Source organism: Papio anubis, chromosome 7, assembly GCF_008728515.1.
Source record: "Papio anubis isolate 15944 chromosome 7, Panubis1.0, whole genome shotgun sequence".
NCBI classification, from domain to species: Eukaryota; Metazoa; Chordata; class Mammalia; order Primates; family Cercopithecidae; genus Papio; species Papio anubis.
This window is the reverse complement of record NC_044982.1, coordinates 39,658,427-39,675,287: the sequence shown is the minus strand read 5'-3', so window position 1 is coordinate 39,675,287 and position 16,861 is coordinate 39,658,427. Positions and strand designations below refer to the sequence as shown.

Below are 16,861 nucleotides of genomic sequence, written 5' to 3'. Positions count from 1 at the left end.
AATTAGCAGGGTAGAAGACCCTAAAGCCACACTGACTAACATTGCTGTTGACTGAATAATATTTTGGCCCCAGTGCAAAATAAAATCTTTCTTTTCAAAAATCACTATTTCTTATACAATTGTATAATTTTTTGAGGATCTTGCCATGAGACTTCATTTGGAGATTTTCCTATTGGTCATGTCTTCTACCCCTTGTTAGTTATGTCAGCAGAATAATAAATTATGTGCTGGATGTGAGGGGTATATCCTTGATGGTACAATTTCAATTTTCAAGGAAAATAATCAGTGTTAGAGTATCATAGGTAATCTGGCAAGTAGACACATTTGTTCTGAGTTAATAGACTTAGACTCTTTTAGAAAAAATGTATGTCATTTTGTTTAAAAATAAGAAAATTAGCAGTAAGTACCTTCACCAGGAACACCTTCACGTAGCATCTTACAAATACTGGAGCTAAAGGCTAATATACCCAAGACAACTATTGAAGGAGGACAGTACCTTGTATCCACTCAATCCTGTACGTACGTCATATAGTCAGAATTCATGGTAGTATTTTTTGTGACAGATCGTTCAGACTGTCAAGATTTTCAAGAAAAATCTCTAAATTGATGTATAGTATAAATGTAGCAGAAGAAAAACTAAATTACTACTGTAATTTATGGCTGTATCCTTTCATTCCTGGGGTTTCTAAAAAAGTTCCTGTGAATCCTGGCATCAGATTTACTTCTCCCGAGGTTATTACCATTCATTTAATTCATACAGCTATAATAGTTTTGTTGTATAAACTAGAATAAAAGTTAGGGATGTGATAATTATCTTATTTCTCAGCTTGTTTTTAATTGTATACCACATGTAGTCATGTATATCTCTACATTAAATTTCTGATTATTGAAATATAAAGTGATTTGTATTAATAAGTTATTAAATTCTAATAACTAAACAGAGAAGGAATTAATACACGTATCTCATATCTCTACTTCTCCCTTTGAGCTATTCTTTGTTTTCTGCACATATTCTTACGGAATTTTTAAAACCATCCATAATCACTCCCCAAAATCTATTTTATTGTTTAAAAAAAAAGATTAGTATGGATTTTATGATTAAATCAGTCTGAACATACCTAATTATTCTAGAAACCCATAAAAATATTTTAATATATGTATTTTAGACTTGTGCTCTTTCCTAACCAATCATGAGAAGTAATTTTTTTTTCAATGAAACTGAGACCAAAAAGTTGAGACTTGCTGATGTCTATATGGTAATGAGTTAGTAAGAGACCAACATCAAATTAAAAATTTGATGCCTTAAAAATTAGGTTATCTCATGCCATTCTTTCTTTTTTCAACACCTGTGCTACTATATAATGATTAATCTCAACATCGTCATCTTTTGTTTTATTTCACTGAGAAACACTTTGTTCTGATTACCTTGTTTCTAAAAATATTAAATATAAAGTATATTAGTCTAAGGATCCTGTTAAAAAACTATCAAAAGGCAAGTAGTATCCTCTCTAGAGAGTTCAGCTTAGGAAACATGCAAATCAATTGCTTAGCTGAATTTTCAGTTTCTCTCCTTACCCTTTAATTCCTACTACCCAAGTATACCTTAAAATGCCTTGAATATTAAAAATTGATGCTAAAAAGAAAAAGTTATTCTCAGAACCATAGACTGTATTAGACAGGTTTTGTTTATAAAATGAAGTAAATTGGCATTTGGTAATAATTTTGTTTCATGAAAATTTATTGTAGGTGTACACACACAAGAATAAGTGTATTAGTCTACATTGCCGTAAAGATGCTACCTGAGACTGGGTGATTTATAAAGATAAAAGGTCCAATTGACTCACAGTTCCACATGGTTTGAGAGGCCTCAGGAAACTTACAATCATGGCGGAAGGGGAAGGGGAAGCAAGGTATGTTGTATATGGCAGCAGGAGGGGAGAGAGCACAGGGAAAACTACCACTTTTAAAACCATCACATATATTGAGAACTCCCTCGCTATTTACAAGAACAGCATGGAGAAAACCACCCCCATGATCCTATTACCTTCCACCAGATTCCTCCCTTGACATGTGGAGATTACAATTCGAGATGAGATTTGGGTGGAGACACAGAGTCAAACCATATCAACAAGTATATGAAGTGTCTTTTACTTCATTGAAATGCTGATGAAGGTTTCAATTAGATGATAGGGTCAGAACCATGTACCTTATACAATTGTATAATTTTCTGAGGATCTTCTCATGAGACTTCATTTGGAGATTTTTTTATTGATCGTGTCTTCTACCATTTGTTAGTTATATCAGCATGATTACAAATAATGAGCTGAATGTGAGGGTTATAGCCTTGATTATTCAATTTCAATTTTCAAGGAAAATAATTACTATTAGAGTATCATCATAGGTAATCTGGCAACTTGTTCTGAGTTAACAGACTTAACTCAGACTCTTACGTACATAACCTACAGTCACTTTTACATAACAGGAGAGTTGAATAGATGAAACACAGATTATGTGGCCCATAAAGTCTAATATTTTATTTAATAGTTAAATAAAAATTAAATTTTAAAAAATTCAATTAAATATTTTATTTAATGGAGAATGTAAGATATTCAGAAGTGCAGGATGAAGATTTAATTTGCTAATAGTTTAATTTGCTAATAAATGAAAATTAAAATATTTTAAAATTAAATATTTAATATAGAAGGTATGACATCATTCAGAAGTGTGAGATAAGGATTTAATGAAATCATTAATGCTTGAATTGGATGATGTAGACAATATGTTATTTTTTAGAAAAGGAAGAGCCTGGCACCATTATTCATTAAGGATAATGTAATCAACAATATAAAATAGAATATTCTAAGATACAATGTTTTGAATAATATTATTTATTTCTCATATTAAAATGCCTTATTTATTCAACATTGACTCAGTATAAAACAGGATGTATTAGATTATTGATTTCTAACTTAAAATACATCATCCTTTTCTCTATGTCATTCAAAGCAGATGTATTCTGAACTTTAAGTGGGTTTTTAGGAATTTTAGTAATAATAAAATCATCGTCTTATACCTAAGCAGAATTTTTCTACCTTAATGACTACAAAAATTACTACAAATCCTTAGATTGGTGATGTGCTGATAATAATGACTGAAGAATAAAACCACATAGAGGAAAAATTAATTTTCTATTTAATCAAATGGATGAATCTAGTAAGAAGAATATTAAAAGTAATGCACAGGATTAAAGGCCAGTGAAGACAGTGTTGAGAATTGAAAAACACAGGATAAGGCAGGACATGGTGGCTCATGCCTGTAATCCCAGCACTTTGGGAAGCCTCACTGAGAAACACTTTGTTCTGATTACCTTGTTTCTAAAAATGTTAAATATGAAGTATATCAGTCTAAGGATCCTATTAACCGTCCAGTATAGCAAAAAAAAAATTTTAAAGGCAAGTAGTGTCCTCCCTATTTGCAGGCTGATCACTTGAGTCCAAGGGAAAAAAACCTCCTCTGTACTAAAAATACAAAAAATTAGTCAGGCATGGTGGCATATGCCTATAATCCCAACTACTTAGGAGGCTGAGACACAAGAATGATTTGAACCCAGGAAATGGAGGTTGCAATGAGCCAAGATCGCCCTACTGCACTCCAGCCTGGGCAACAGAGTGAGACCCTGTCTCAAAAAAAGAAAAAAAAAAGAGAGAGAGAGAGAAAATAAAAACATAGAATAAGATAATCCAAACGAATACTTTCTTTACAGAATATAAATCAAAGTAAATTTACAAAGAATTTGATTAGTTGAGGAGCAGTGGGACCAAGGAGAGCCTAAATATTAAGATATTCAGGAAAAAAGTAGATAAATGTTCATGAAATAAAGATAGGTAGAAGAAAAGAAAGGAAAGGAATGAAAATGCTCATATGCTACAATGTTGTATTTTCATCTAAATACTCAGTTTATGTATTATGATATTAAATTTCTATTCAGCTGCAAATATGTGTAGATAGGTTTTGGCTGACCAAGTGTGATTTTTTTAAGGGCTTTGATAAACAAAAAGGAATATGGTTCGTGAAGACAGATTATTGGTATATAAGTGAAACTAAGAGAGAAAGTAATGAAATGGAAGGAATATGACAATTATCTATAAGTATGTAACTATACTAACACAAATTAAAGGATGGTATTTAAAGTGAAAAAAGTTAGTCAAGGGAGGAGTTATAGCCCAAAATAAGACTACATTTTTAATAAGTGTTAAGAAAAATACCTGAATCAAGTCAGAAAGTAATGGTCTTTGGAATCATGATTTTTAAATGTTTAACAATTAATTTCCTGAATGCCAAAATGGCGTAGTACGAAATAGGGCAAATATAAATTATTTTTGATAAATAGATCTACCCATTGTCTTTAGGGGAGTTTTGCACTCTTATTTTTATCGAGTTAATGTGGTAACTCAGAGATCAGCAAATCCTGTTTTTTTATAGGCCCACAAGCTAAGAATGAGTTCTGCATTTATAAATTGTGGGAAAACATCAAAAGAAGAACATTTTATGGCATGTGAAAATTATACGAGATTCAAATTTCAGTGTTTAAAAATAATGGTTTATTAAATTATAGCCATGCTCATTTGCACATAACCTACAGTTACTGACACAACAGCAGAGTTGAATAGTTGAAACACAGATTATATGTCTCGTGCAGTCTAAAATATTTACTCTCTATTTAAACAGAAATGTTTGCTGAGTCCTGCTGTAACTGGTTAGTGTGTCAAAATAACGTCAACATAGGAATCGTTATAATGGAGTTTGTAAAATTATCTTCATTTTAGAGCTTGAGAAAAGAAGCCTGCTCATTTTTCTGAGGATGGTTTCAGATTATTCTACAAGGAAGCATATGTTTGGAAGGACTGATCTCCTCAAATTGTCTACCTTTACATTTTTATTCTCTTCTTTTTTATTGTCTTCTCTAGCTACTCTCTCTCTTCACATAGATTTCCCCCTCTGCACACACACATACACACAGAGTCTTCAAATATGGAACTCTAATGTGGATAGAATATAGATTATAAATTTCTCTTTTATTGGAGGCTCCTTTCTGAGTTTTCAGAGTACAAAGATAAATCTCATTATTGCTGTCTTAAATGTTATATAAAATATGTTTTTAGAGTATTTTCATTTCACACATTGCAATTTTCTATTTATTACTTCATTACATCTTAAGGATATTTCCCCTGAAGACCATGATGAACTTTTGATTTTTGCTAAATGCCCTGTTTGGCCTCACCTAAAATCATACACGTTCTATGGGAAATTTTATACAACTGGAAAAGATACACTGATGTTATCAAGTCTCATACCCTAAAAATCTAAATGGTATTCGCATTGAATCAGCTGACTTTGAGTGGGGAAGAAAAGCTGGAACAGTAGTCCCTAGATAAGTAAATATTTAATAGTACTTAGGTGAACAAACAGTTTGTTAACTCTACTTACTTTAAGCAAATTTGAGTGTCTTTTGGTTATTTTATGTAGAACATTATTTGACCTTCCTTGTTTGACATTTTGACATTTATTTATATTAATAATATTCATTTATTTACTATTTCATTTATAATAATTATGTAACATCCTGAGTGTCTTGGTAGATGATGTCTTATAAATATGACCAGACTACAATAATGATGAAGATAACAGTAATTCAATTATAGGATTATGTCTTTGGACTAATTTTGAGTAATTTTGCTGCTTTTCACTTTATTATTATTCTCTTAATATAAGTTAATTCCATTCTAAGGTTTCAATTATAAAAATAAGAAAAAACGGCCAGGCACAGTGGCTCACGCCTGTAATTCCAGCACTTTGGAAGGCCAAGGTGGGTGGATCACCTGAGGTCAGGAGTTCAAGACCAGCCTGGCCAAGATGGTGAAACCCCGTCTCTACTAAAAATACAAAAATTAGCCGGGCATGATGGCAGGTGCCGGTATTCCCACCTACCCGGGAGGCTGAGGCGGGAGAATCGCTTGAACTTGGGAGGCGGAAGTTGCAGTGAGCAGATATCACGCCATTGCACTCTAGCCTGGGCAACTGAGTGAAACTCTGTCTCAAAAAAAAGAAAAAGAAAAATCTGTCTTATCCTGTGCTTTGAACAACAACAAAAAAAACCTCATGATGTTAATAAAATCACCTGCAGTGGCCTAAGACATCATTTAGCATGGAAGTGACACGTTTCTGAGATGTTTAATGTGCACCATAGAATTGCCCTCCTCGGAACTGACTTTAATTCAAAGATAAAGTACTAATAAAATATCTCAAGTAAGTTTTCCCAGCAGTAGAAAATAGAGAACTGAGTAAATTTTAACTATGACAAGACTCTCAAACTGTTTTGAAATATGAAGTATTTCAGTTTTATGGGCATAGATATAGACACAGAACACATACACAGCAAGATTTTCTTAGAACTAGCATTTTGCTAAAGAAATTCTGATATGTGTATGGTTGAAAATGTGTAATTTCTGAATATGTATAGAATTTACCATATTTTCAAAAGTACCTCAAAGCGTTAAGTGGCTATGATACTTTTTAGCACAAGTCTTTGTAATAGTAAGCTTTAAAAATTCTGAGCATTATTTCATCAGTTCAGTTTTTTAAGATAGAAGAAAAAGGGTCTGTATAATCATTTATTAAATAAACATATATTGAGCACCTACTACATTCTGCTGTGCTTGATGCTGGGCATACAGTTAAAGACCAAATCTTAGATAATAAGTGCATTTCTAATTCTTCTACTGTCACCTTCTCCAGTACCTTCATTTCCCCATCCTACCTTTGTATTTTGATACTTCCTGCAGTATTTGTAAATAGAGAATACATACTTAACAACTTCATCTTACATGGCATTGTGAGACAACCTAACAAGGAAAGAGTACACAGAATTGAACATGGCAGTGTGATAACGTAGAAAATAAGAATAGGGAAGAACATTATCAATTTAACATCATAAAGGTTAAACATGATTGTGAGTACAAAATAGCTATTTTAAAAAATCAATGATAAAATAGCTGTTCAAAAAATTCTGTGAATCATTCTGATAAAGGTTAAGTCTGTTGAAGAGTTGTGTGTTTAAGGTTTTATATTTTTATAGCGTTGCTATTGCCATTATATTTTAGAAAGTGCCTCAAAGCAGTAAGTGGCAATGATACTTTTTTGCACAACTCTTTCTGATTTTAAGCTTTAAAATTCCTGAATGTTATTTCATAAGTTCAGTTTTCTAAGAATAGAAGAAAAGGGATTTGTATTTTCATTCATTAAATAAGCATTTATTGAGCACCTACTACATTCTGCTGTGCTTGATACTGGAAATACAATTAAAGAACAAATCTGATAGTAAGTGCATTTCTGATTCTTCTATTGTCATCTTTCTTCAGTGGAGAAAGAGAGGTTCAGTAATATCAAAAATGGAATAGTCGAAACAGGAAATCAGAATCAGAATACTGGCTTTGGTGCCCTCTTTAATGAACACTGTGAACATGTATGGTAGAGTTATTCTATAAACAACCTCCCATGTAGTTCGCTAGTGTTAAGCTAGTGAAGATCAGTGCAGTACCATAAGAAAAATTGTCCAGCGTTCTGCTTTCTCTCTTAAATGAGGATCTTCTCAACAAGATTATACCAGATTCTGAGCAGAGGGTGTCATCTCCATCATGGATTTTTTTTAGCAAGGTATTTTTTGTCACAAAGTTTTTCTTCAAATAACTTGAGTCTTGACATGATTTCAAACTCAAGTGTCTGCTTATATAGCTGTTTTATTATCTGGCCAAGTGTGTTGGTGATGGAGCCATCTAAACCCTCTGTGACCCTTACTATGCTATCCTTTCCTCTTTAACAGTGTTTTCTTTTCCCCACTGCAAAACCAGGCTCGGCTTCCCTCGTGCTCATCTACCTATAGTGTATCTGAGGTATATTTTGCACGTGTTTTCTTACATGGTCAATAACATGCTCGCCCTCACCATTTTTCTCATTTTATTTTCCTTTTGCCTTAATTTATTTTGCCTTGCACTTTGCACTTGCCTGAAAGGGATGAGGATACCAAAGGGGGAAAATTCACCTGTTTTAGGGGGAAATTTCTATATTTTTATGAATGATGCACTGTTGTCTGAATAACTTTTTTTGGCAGTCACTACATCACATTGAAATAGCTAAAGCCCAGAGAGCCAACTTGATTGCTCTGACTACCTTAATTCCATAATGACTCTTTTGAATTAGGTAACTTAGTATTAAACTCATATTGGCTAAAGGCGAGATTCCAGTTTGTATATCTATATATGTCTGTGTCTGATAGCTGAAGATTTGTATTCAATTACTGATTATTGTGTCTCATTAACCACAGACATAGGAAAACATCCAAAGTTGATTATTAAATAGAAAATAAATATGCATCTGTTTATATAAAATAAAAGATTTACTCCTTTTTTTAAATCTCATCAGGTTACTTTAATAATTTTTTGCTACTTATATTTTCCTAAGATTCTTGTAATCTAGAAGAGATTAACAGTAAAGAGATTCATGTTCTTTTAGTAAAATATTTTACATGACATATTTGTCCTATGTTCCTTGTCTTTTAGGAGGTTTAATTTTTTATTCGTATTGTGTTAACCTATAGAATAAATGGGTTTTCTTGTTTCCGAAAAGCAGATTTATTGAAATATTGTTAACAGATTTTGAATATCCATTAAGTCTCCTTTCAAAGCAGGGGCACTGTTTGAGTAGCTAAGAAGAAAGAGTATATGTACCTCAAAATATGACAGGTAAATAAAAGAACTTCAGGCCAGGTGCAGTGGCTCACACCTGTAATCCCAGCACTTTGTGAGGCCGAGATGGGTGGATAGCTTGAGGTCAGGAGTTTGAGACCAGCCTGGCCAACATGGTGAAACCCCACCTCTACTAAAAATATAAAAAATTAGCCAGGCGTGGTGGCACACACCTGTAATCCCAGCTACTCGGGAGGCTAAGGCAAGAGAATCACTTGAACCCAGGAGGTGGAGGTTGCAGTGAGCGAAGATCATGCAATTGCACTGCAGCCTGGGCGATAGAGTGAGACTTCATCTGAAAAAAAAAAAAAAAAGGACTTTATGAATTTTAAGGCCTTCATTCTTTTCTTTATAACATAATTTCCACATGTATTTAGTTTGTACAGGCCACTATAGCTACCATATTAAGACCAGTATTATCAGCTTAATTCTGATTATAAAAATATTATCTCAGAATGTCATCCCAAAGGAAACCCTTGAAAGATAGGACTATTTAAAATACCAGGTAGTATATGCAGAACCAGAGGCAGAATACCATCTGCAGATCTCAAATTTTAAGGAAAAAACTTTGAAAGAAATGGCATGACAAACCCATAGCCTCACAAAGTTGAATTTAGAATTCAACAATAGAATTGCAGCTATCTTCTTCAATTAACTTTGCAAGTTGTAACTGTGAGATTTTTTTCTCTTAAAACTGATTTCCTGGGGAGTTAACTTCTTGAAACATATCACTAAGGAGAAGCAAAGAAAAGAAAGCCAAATGAGCTATTTGTAGTATCAACAAAGACATTTGAAAGAGAAGGTTGGTATCATCTCATCACCACATTTTCTATAGGTCTTTTCTTAATTCCCAAAGATTATGAGTGCTAGTGTAAAAAATATATAACCCATTTCTTTTTGCCACTTCATCCAGGCAATTCTCCATTTCCCATGAGAGTGTGTAAGAAGTCTACCATTGGCATCATCTCCAATCACAGCCTACAGCATCCATCAGGGTATTACTTTCTCTATGACAGCATGTGTGCAGGAGGGCTCTCACGTTGGAATGTGGAACTGGCTTCTTGGGGGGATTATGTATGCTGTGGCATTGGCACCATGGCACTCAGCTCTTAACTCTGGCTTCATCTAGGTTTGTTTTTTTCATTGTGACACATGGGCTTTCTTTATTTGTCATGAAGTATGTTTCTCTTTCTGTCATTTGTGGTAGGGTTTCTCTCTTTCACTCAATGCCACATCTCTGTGGTCTCCATAGGTGCTGTTTATGTTTAATTTATGATGCTATAAAGACCAATAAAATGAAGAACTCCTTAAGCAATCTAATATTCATGATAATCCTCTTTCTAGAAATAATTATTTCTTTTTAGTTTTAAATTGGTAAATATTTCACAGAATTTTAGACTGTAAACATTAATAATTAAAATTTCAAGGAATATTCTTCTTAGTTTTTGATTTTTCATTTGGAAACCTCTTGACAGGATCATTGGTACAAAATACAGTATTTATTTTATAGCATCACTATGGAGGTAGCCAAACCTTCCATGGCTCGATCTCTTCTTTCCCTTACATTTACATCATCATCTTCATTTACCTTCACTATTGAAGAAATAAAATCTCCAATCCCTAATGTAGCACGTTGGTTTACCAATTGCATATCACTATTTTCTGTGTCATTCATTAAATGAAAAAAATAAGCCTTGCTCAAAAATGAACCTATCCATGAGTTGTATAGGAACAAGATTTATAACCTCAGCTGACTGATACTATTTAGCAAACGTTTCTCCATGTAGTTATGGTCCCTTTGTAAAAAAAAAAAAAAAAAGTGTGTGTGTGTGTGTATATATATAATATGTATATATAATTATTTTACTTGTGATAAGCTTTGTTTTTGAGATCTCATTTTCAATTAATCTTCGTAACAGCCTTGTTTTGGGTAGATATTAATGTCATCCTCATTTTAAAGATGAGGAAATTGAGACACAAAGAGGCTGATCATAAAGCTAGCAAGTGAGTGGTAGAAAATTGTCTTTTCTTAAATACCATGCTTTCTCCTGTTAAGAAGTTGTTAAAAGTCATTAGCTCTGTGACTAGCATGTAGTAGTCTTGTATTTTCACTTCATCCATTTACTTTGTTCAGGTTGTTTATATAGTTTGGGGTATATATTATGAGAAGATGCACCTACAAAATACAGAACTTTAATTAATACAAAACGTTAGTAGTGTGTATTTTCACTTCATCCATTTACTTTGTTCAGGTTGGTTACATAGTTTGGGGTATATACTATGAGAAGATGCACCTATAAGACACAAAACTTTAATTCAAAGAAATGTTAGAAAGACATCTAACATTTATGGTAATATAATTTATTGTTATGTAATTTATTGTTATTTTTCTCTTATTTAGTCATTTGATAAATATTGAGCTACCTACTATGCCTTATTTAAATATAATCATAATCTGCCAGCTATTTCTTGGCCTTTGGAGTTGGCTTTACATTTAGAATACATAAAATATTGTTAATGTAGTGAGGTTAGTGTCTCATATTGTACAGTCTTTCATCCCTTCAAGCAAAGTGGAAAAAAAGAACTCATCTTTCACGTTTCTAACTGATTTTCAACTTTGTTCCAGCAGTGTTCTAGCAGAACTCCTTTTTCAAATCCTTTGAAAAGATTGCTTCAGAATTCCCTTAGTATAAACCAAAGCCAGAATTAATACTTTCTTCTGATAGAAATTGAATTCCTTCTGACTTATTTGAGAAGTTGAAATATATACTAGATATGAATTTATTATAATTTATAACACAGTATCTAAACCAAAGAAAATTAATAAACATCCAAGTTGTCATGCTTTTACTGGTCCAAATTAAACCCTTTAGAGCCTTATCTTTAATGTCTTAGATTTCCCAGTAGCAAGGTTGATTTAGATAATTTGACATTTAGAAGCTAAATAGTTTATTTCCTGTTGAGTACACAGGGACTGAAAATTGTGTTTTTATTTAATGCTTAAGAACTTCCAGCTACCTAAAGGAAAGATGGTTTTAAAGTTGTAACATGCAAAATAGTTGTCCTTTGAACTCTTAGATACTCTTAGGACACCAATTCTGATCTGAACAAACTTGGACTGCCTAACAGTTTTGGAGCTTTTGCAAACAGAAGTTTCAGTTGAATTGCAGTGAGTAGGTCTACATATTCAAGAAAGGAAGGCACAGCGGGAAAAAGGAAGAGAAGAAAGGTAAATGGACTTTAAACACCATACTATTTTCTACTTCAAAAGAAAAAATAGGAACATTTTTTAAACACCCCAGAACTACATACTGTTTAAAAAGGAAGAAACTGTAGCCAAAAAATAGAGATTCTATACGGTGAGATAACCACCTAAGATGTTCTACTATATAAAATCTCATTTAGAAAATCTTTAATAATGGTTTATTACTTATTTCAATATATTTATCTACAGTGTTCCACCCTTTCATTCACATGTATTATTTTTATGCCATTTGTATACTATAGTTAGAAAACTGGAGATAGTGTGAAGAAATCTTAGAATTGTGTCTTTTGAAAACACTACAACTGCTGCTATTAAAATGTATTGATTCCTACCTCACTTTCAAATTTGTAGAAATGAGCTAGAGTATATAAATTGTGTTGTTAAAAACAAAATTAGTATATATCTGTCTCTCTGACATACAAATTAGTAGCTAAGCCATAGAGATAATGGGAAAACACATGACTTTCTCTTTGACAGGGATATTTGATAAATCCATCTAATTAAAGCATTCTTTAAAAAGAATTGAGAAGAGTTCTGTCTACTTGGGCATATGTTTTTAAATTTCCATAATAAAAATATTTTTAAAACACACTATTGTAGTTGGCACTAGCGAATTTATGCTTATCCTTGTATATTGCCTCATATAATTATCATTTACAATATAAAAGAGGTCATCAGTGAAAACGGCAAGAAAAATTTAAAGTTTAAGATGAGGGAATATTAATGGATGTGTAACAAGTTTAGAAAGTTCTTGAGCTGCCTTAAAACTAATATATAAACTATATGTATCTTTGAGAGAGAAAGGAAATATGTATATCCTCTCCTTCATGGAAGTAGGAATGAAGAGAGTCCATAAAGTACTTAAGTGAAGTCCAGCTTTATATATATACAGATTAGGTTATCATCATAATGTTCTAAATTTTCTTTCCTATGTTCTAGAGAATTTACAAATGAAATAGATTAATTAGAGATATAGCTAGTTAGAGCCCAAATAAATGATGGCACATTATAATATATGTTATAATGTCATATTATAATGGGATAGCATGAAAATGACATAGCTCACCTGTATTTATACTTACAGTTCCAGCTGCTGTTTGAATGTCTTTTTGTGATCTCAAACTCAATATGTCCAGCTCTGCTTTCTTAATACTTCTGTCAATGGTAATGTTCTTAAAGTGTCCCTGCATAGAAATCTTCTAGTTATCTTTTACTCTTTCTTGTTTTTCATCTTTGACATTTAGTGTGTCATTAAATGTTGTCATATTTGTTATTTCTGCTTTTGAATTGTCTCCTAATCCTTACTTCTGATACATAAATGAGCTTTGTAGCCACATCTACTTTAACATCCTGGCTTTGGCAAAAAAAAAAAAAAAAAAAAAATGAAAGTGGCAGCTTTCCATACATTACAGAGGTTTAAGAAATGTGAAGCAGCTCATGGTCATATATTGCTGTGGTTCATCTCCATGGATTTACACAGATTTGGTTTACCACCAATCCTAGTGTAATTTTTAAAGACTCAGATAAGTATCTTTTAGACCAGCAACAAGGTAAATTTTCTTTTGCTCCTTCGGGCTTTACTCCCAAACATGCATTTGGGTGAAATGTATAGCCTTAGGGGGATGGGGGAGGGATTGCATTAGGAGTTATACCTGATGTAAATGACGAGTTGATGGGTGCTGACGAGTTGATGGGTGCAGCACAGCAACATGGTACAAGTATACATATGTAACAAACCTGCACGTTATGCACATGTACCCTAGAACTTAAAGTATAATAATAATAATAAATAAATAAATAAATAAATAAATAAACTTGGAAAAAAAAAAAAAAAAAGAAATGTATAGCCTTGACTTCAGCAAGTAGAATTATCAATTTTCCCCGGTCACCATTTTTCTTTTTCAAAGCATTTCCTTCTCAACCAGTGTTCTTCAGCTAAGCTATAGAACACAGGAAGTAATATGTGTAGCTGTTGTCTTAAGATCCTGTAAAGAGGTTGCCATTCTATATTTAAAAAACGGAAGTTTATTCATTACACACAATGAATATAAATGCATTAAGGCTTAATTCTCTCCCAGAATTGAGAAAGATATAGTAATCCTGTCTTTTAAGTAGCTCAGTACATTTTGAAGTCATTTGTTATTTAAAGACCCACTTGAAATTTAATGTTTGGAAATTCTTCATGTTGCCTTTTCTTTTCTTTCTTATCTCTTTTTTTTTTTGGATACCTAGAGTCTCTAAATAGCCTGTGCTTACCATATGGTTTTAGGGCTTGAGATCATGAGACATACTTTTTTTTAAATAACCTCTTTATTTTTCTGAAAGAATCAGGTTTAATCAGCTTCTCACCATATTCTAAAAATGTTCATGCTTGGCAGTTATTAATATTTTGTTGGCTTTCTTGTACTGTTGAAGTAGACTTACTGAAGATCAATTTAACATACTGTTTAAAGTCTGGGGCTAGATTTGAATCCTAACCCTGGATTTGAAACCCAACCCTGTCCCTTATTAACTTTGTGACCTTAAGCATGTTAACTTCTCTACACCTCATATTCCCGTAAAATAGGAATGATACCACCTTTTGGGGTATCTTAAGGATTTAACAGCTTAATAGTACTTGGTGCAGTGCCTGATATGTGTAAGTACTCAATAAATATTGACTATATTATTATCAATATTTATCGTTATATTAAAGGTAAAGTTATTTTTTGTTTCAACTCTTTCAGATATATTATCTGCTATGTTTGTCACAGAGTAAAATACGTTTTACATCTAGTGATTAGCCACAACCTGATTGAAACAAGTATTAGCTCCACTATCAACTTAACCTGACATCAGCACTTGTACCATTCCTGCCTTGCTTCTTTTTCCTAGTCATTGTAAAGCATATAGAATATGAAATACATGAACATTTAATGTCTTTCTTTTCGTTCTGCCAGGTGACTATCTTCTCCAGTTTTTCAATTGTCTTTTTCTCCAAAATCACTTTCCCATTTAGTGTCTGGATTAGTTATGCACATAAACACACCCCAAAGATGACTAGTAGGAATAGTGGTTTTTTATTATCAGTATTATATTGTCCTTGTATTCTATTATATGTCATATGCTACAAGCAATCACCAGTTTGTAAGTGGGCAAAGCACTTCCTCACAAAAAGTAACTTTATAAATAGTGACTAGATTTCTAGACTAGTGTTCATATAACTCTTAATTAGCTGGTATTATACTATTAGTAACTGAATTGAGATTTAAATTGACATATATGAATTAATGTAGGAATGTATCTACTAGTTATAACATTATTTCTTAGGAAAATGAACTTTAACTTCTAACAGAATCCAGCCTACTTCAAGGCATTTTACCTGACAAATTCTGAGTGGCAATGGGATCTACATCCTGTTTTCTTCCTTTGACAGCTCAGTCTTCCTTACAGTACTCATTATAATGGAAGGTAAAGGGAGGAGGAAACTATAGAAATTGGGACAAGGACTTCCCCACAGCATCATCAGTCAATGTTTGTTGAAGGAGTATATGAATTAAATGTTTATATTAAAGATTTATGCCAGTATCATTAAATTTCAGTAAATTTTCTGTAGTGTGATATTATTAGTCCTAGATTACTTCTTGCTGCCTCTTCCTAGTAAATGATGATTTTTCTGAATGATTCTTTAATCATTTATTAAGTGCTACTTATTAAATACCCTCTGTATCCTTCATATCTTGTAAACAAGATATAGATCTTTGAGTCAACAGAGCAAAGTTAAACAGATGTATGACTGACTGTGAGTTAAAAGAAGTAATGATTTCTACTGCCAGGTCTGTGTCTGATTTAATCAGACGTGGTGAGCTGTAATTGCATTTCTCTTTGCCCCAGTTTACCCATCTCTAAAATTTGAATAAACTATACCTTTATGTTCCTCGGAAGGGATATTCTGATGAAATTTCAGAAACTGGAAGGGAGTCATGACAAAGCTAATTCATCATGAATGTAAAAACAGAATTTTTCAGGTACAATATGAAAGGGATTATATCTTGTTATCCTGTGTGCATTTTATTTTTTACATGAAAATTCAGTCAGAGAGCCAAATGTGTATAGAAAACATACTCAGAGCTTAAAAGACCATAATGGTTTGAATGTGCTGTGTGAATGTAAAACTTGTAATTGATCTTGTTTTGTTATTTTTCCTTGGTTGTTTATACTTTCAGTTTTGCTGAAACTACCAGTAGGTCATAATAAGTCAGCAAGCATTTATTTAACATCTATACATGCTACAGAGTAGATATTGCCATATTAAGCATATAGAGAATGTTGCAGAAATTAAATATGGGGCCTTAGTGATTTTACAAATTGAAATATTGTCCATTTTTTAAAAATCATAATCTATGAATTCAGGCTATGTTGTTCTAAAATATGACTAGAGGAAATGTCTTTGGCTTTGAAAACTAAACGTCTTTACTAATCGGGTCAAAAAAGTCTGTAGAAAATCACCATTCTTGAGTCCCGTGTTCACAGAATAGTCATGAGGGAGTTATTTTAAATTTCACCAAATTATTGTTAAGTCACAAAAAAAGAATTTGGTAAAGGCAGATTTTCCTAGAATAGAGTTGAGTTTTTGGAGTCTTATTACATAACTTTAAAATGCCATAGTACCTATTTCTTTAGGCCACATTTTTATCTATCAGAGATGGTGTCAGGTTGGTAGTAAGGCTTATTTAATTAATTTGCCAAGTTCAGACATCTTGGAAAGGAGAGATAAAGGCAAGGCATGACATTACTCTTTATAAATATGACTTAC

The 16,861-nt window shown here is 32.5% G+C and overlaps 1 protein-coding gene and 1 long non-coding RNA gene across 17 annotated transcripts in view; both read left to right on the top strand.

Moving 5' to 3' along the window:
- Window positions 1-16,861, top strand: part of GPHN (gephyrin) — a 429,045-nt gene that overhangs the window by 222,126 nt on the left and 190,058 nt on the right. The gene's annotated exons all lie outside the window — the stretch shown is intronic.
- Window positions 9,068-13,449, top strand: LOC103886320. The gene is made up of 2 exons (XR_649837.4): window positions 9,068-9,603; window positions 9,715-13,449. It is a non-coding gene; the product is annotated as an uncharacterized LOC103886320 (long non-coding RNA).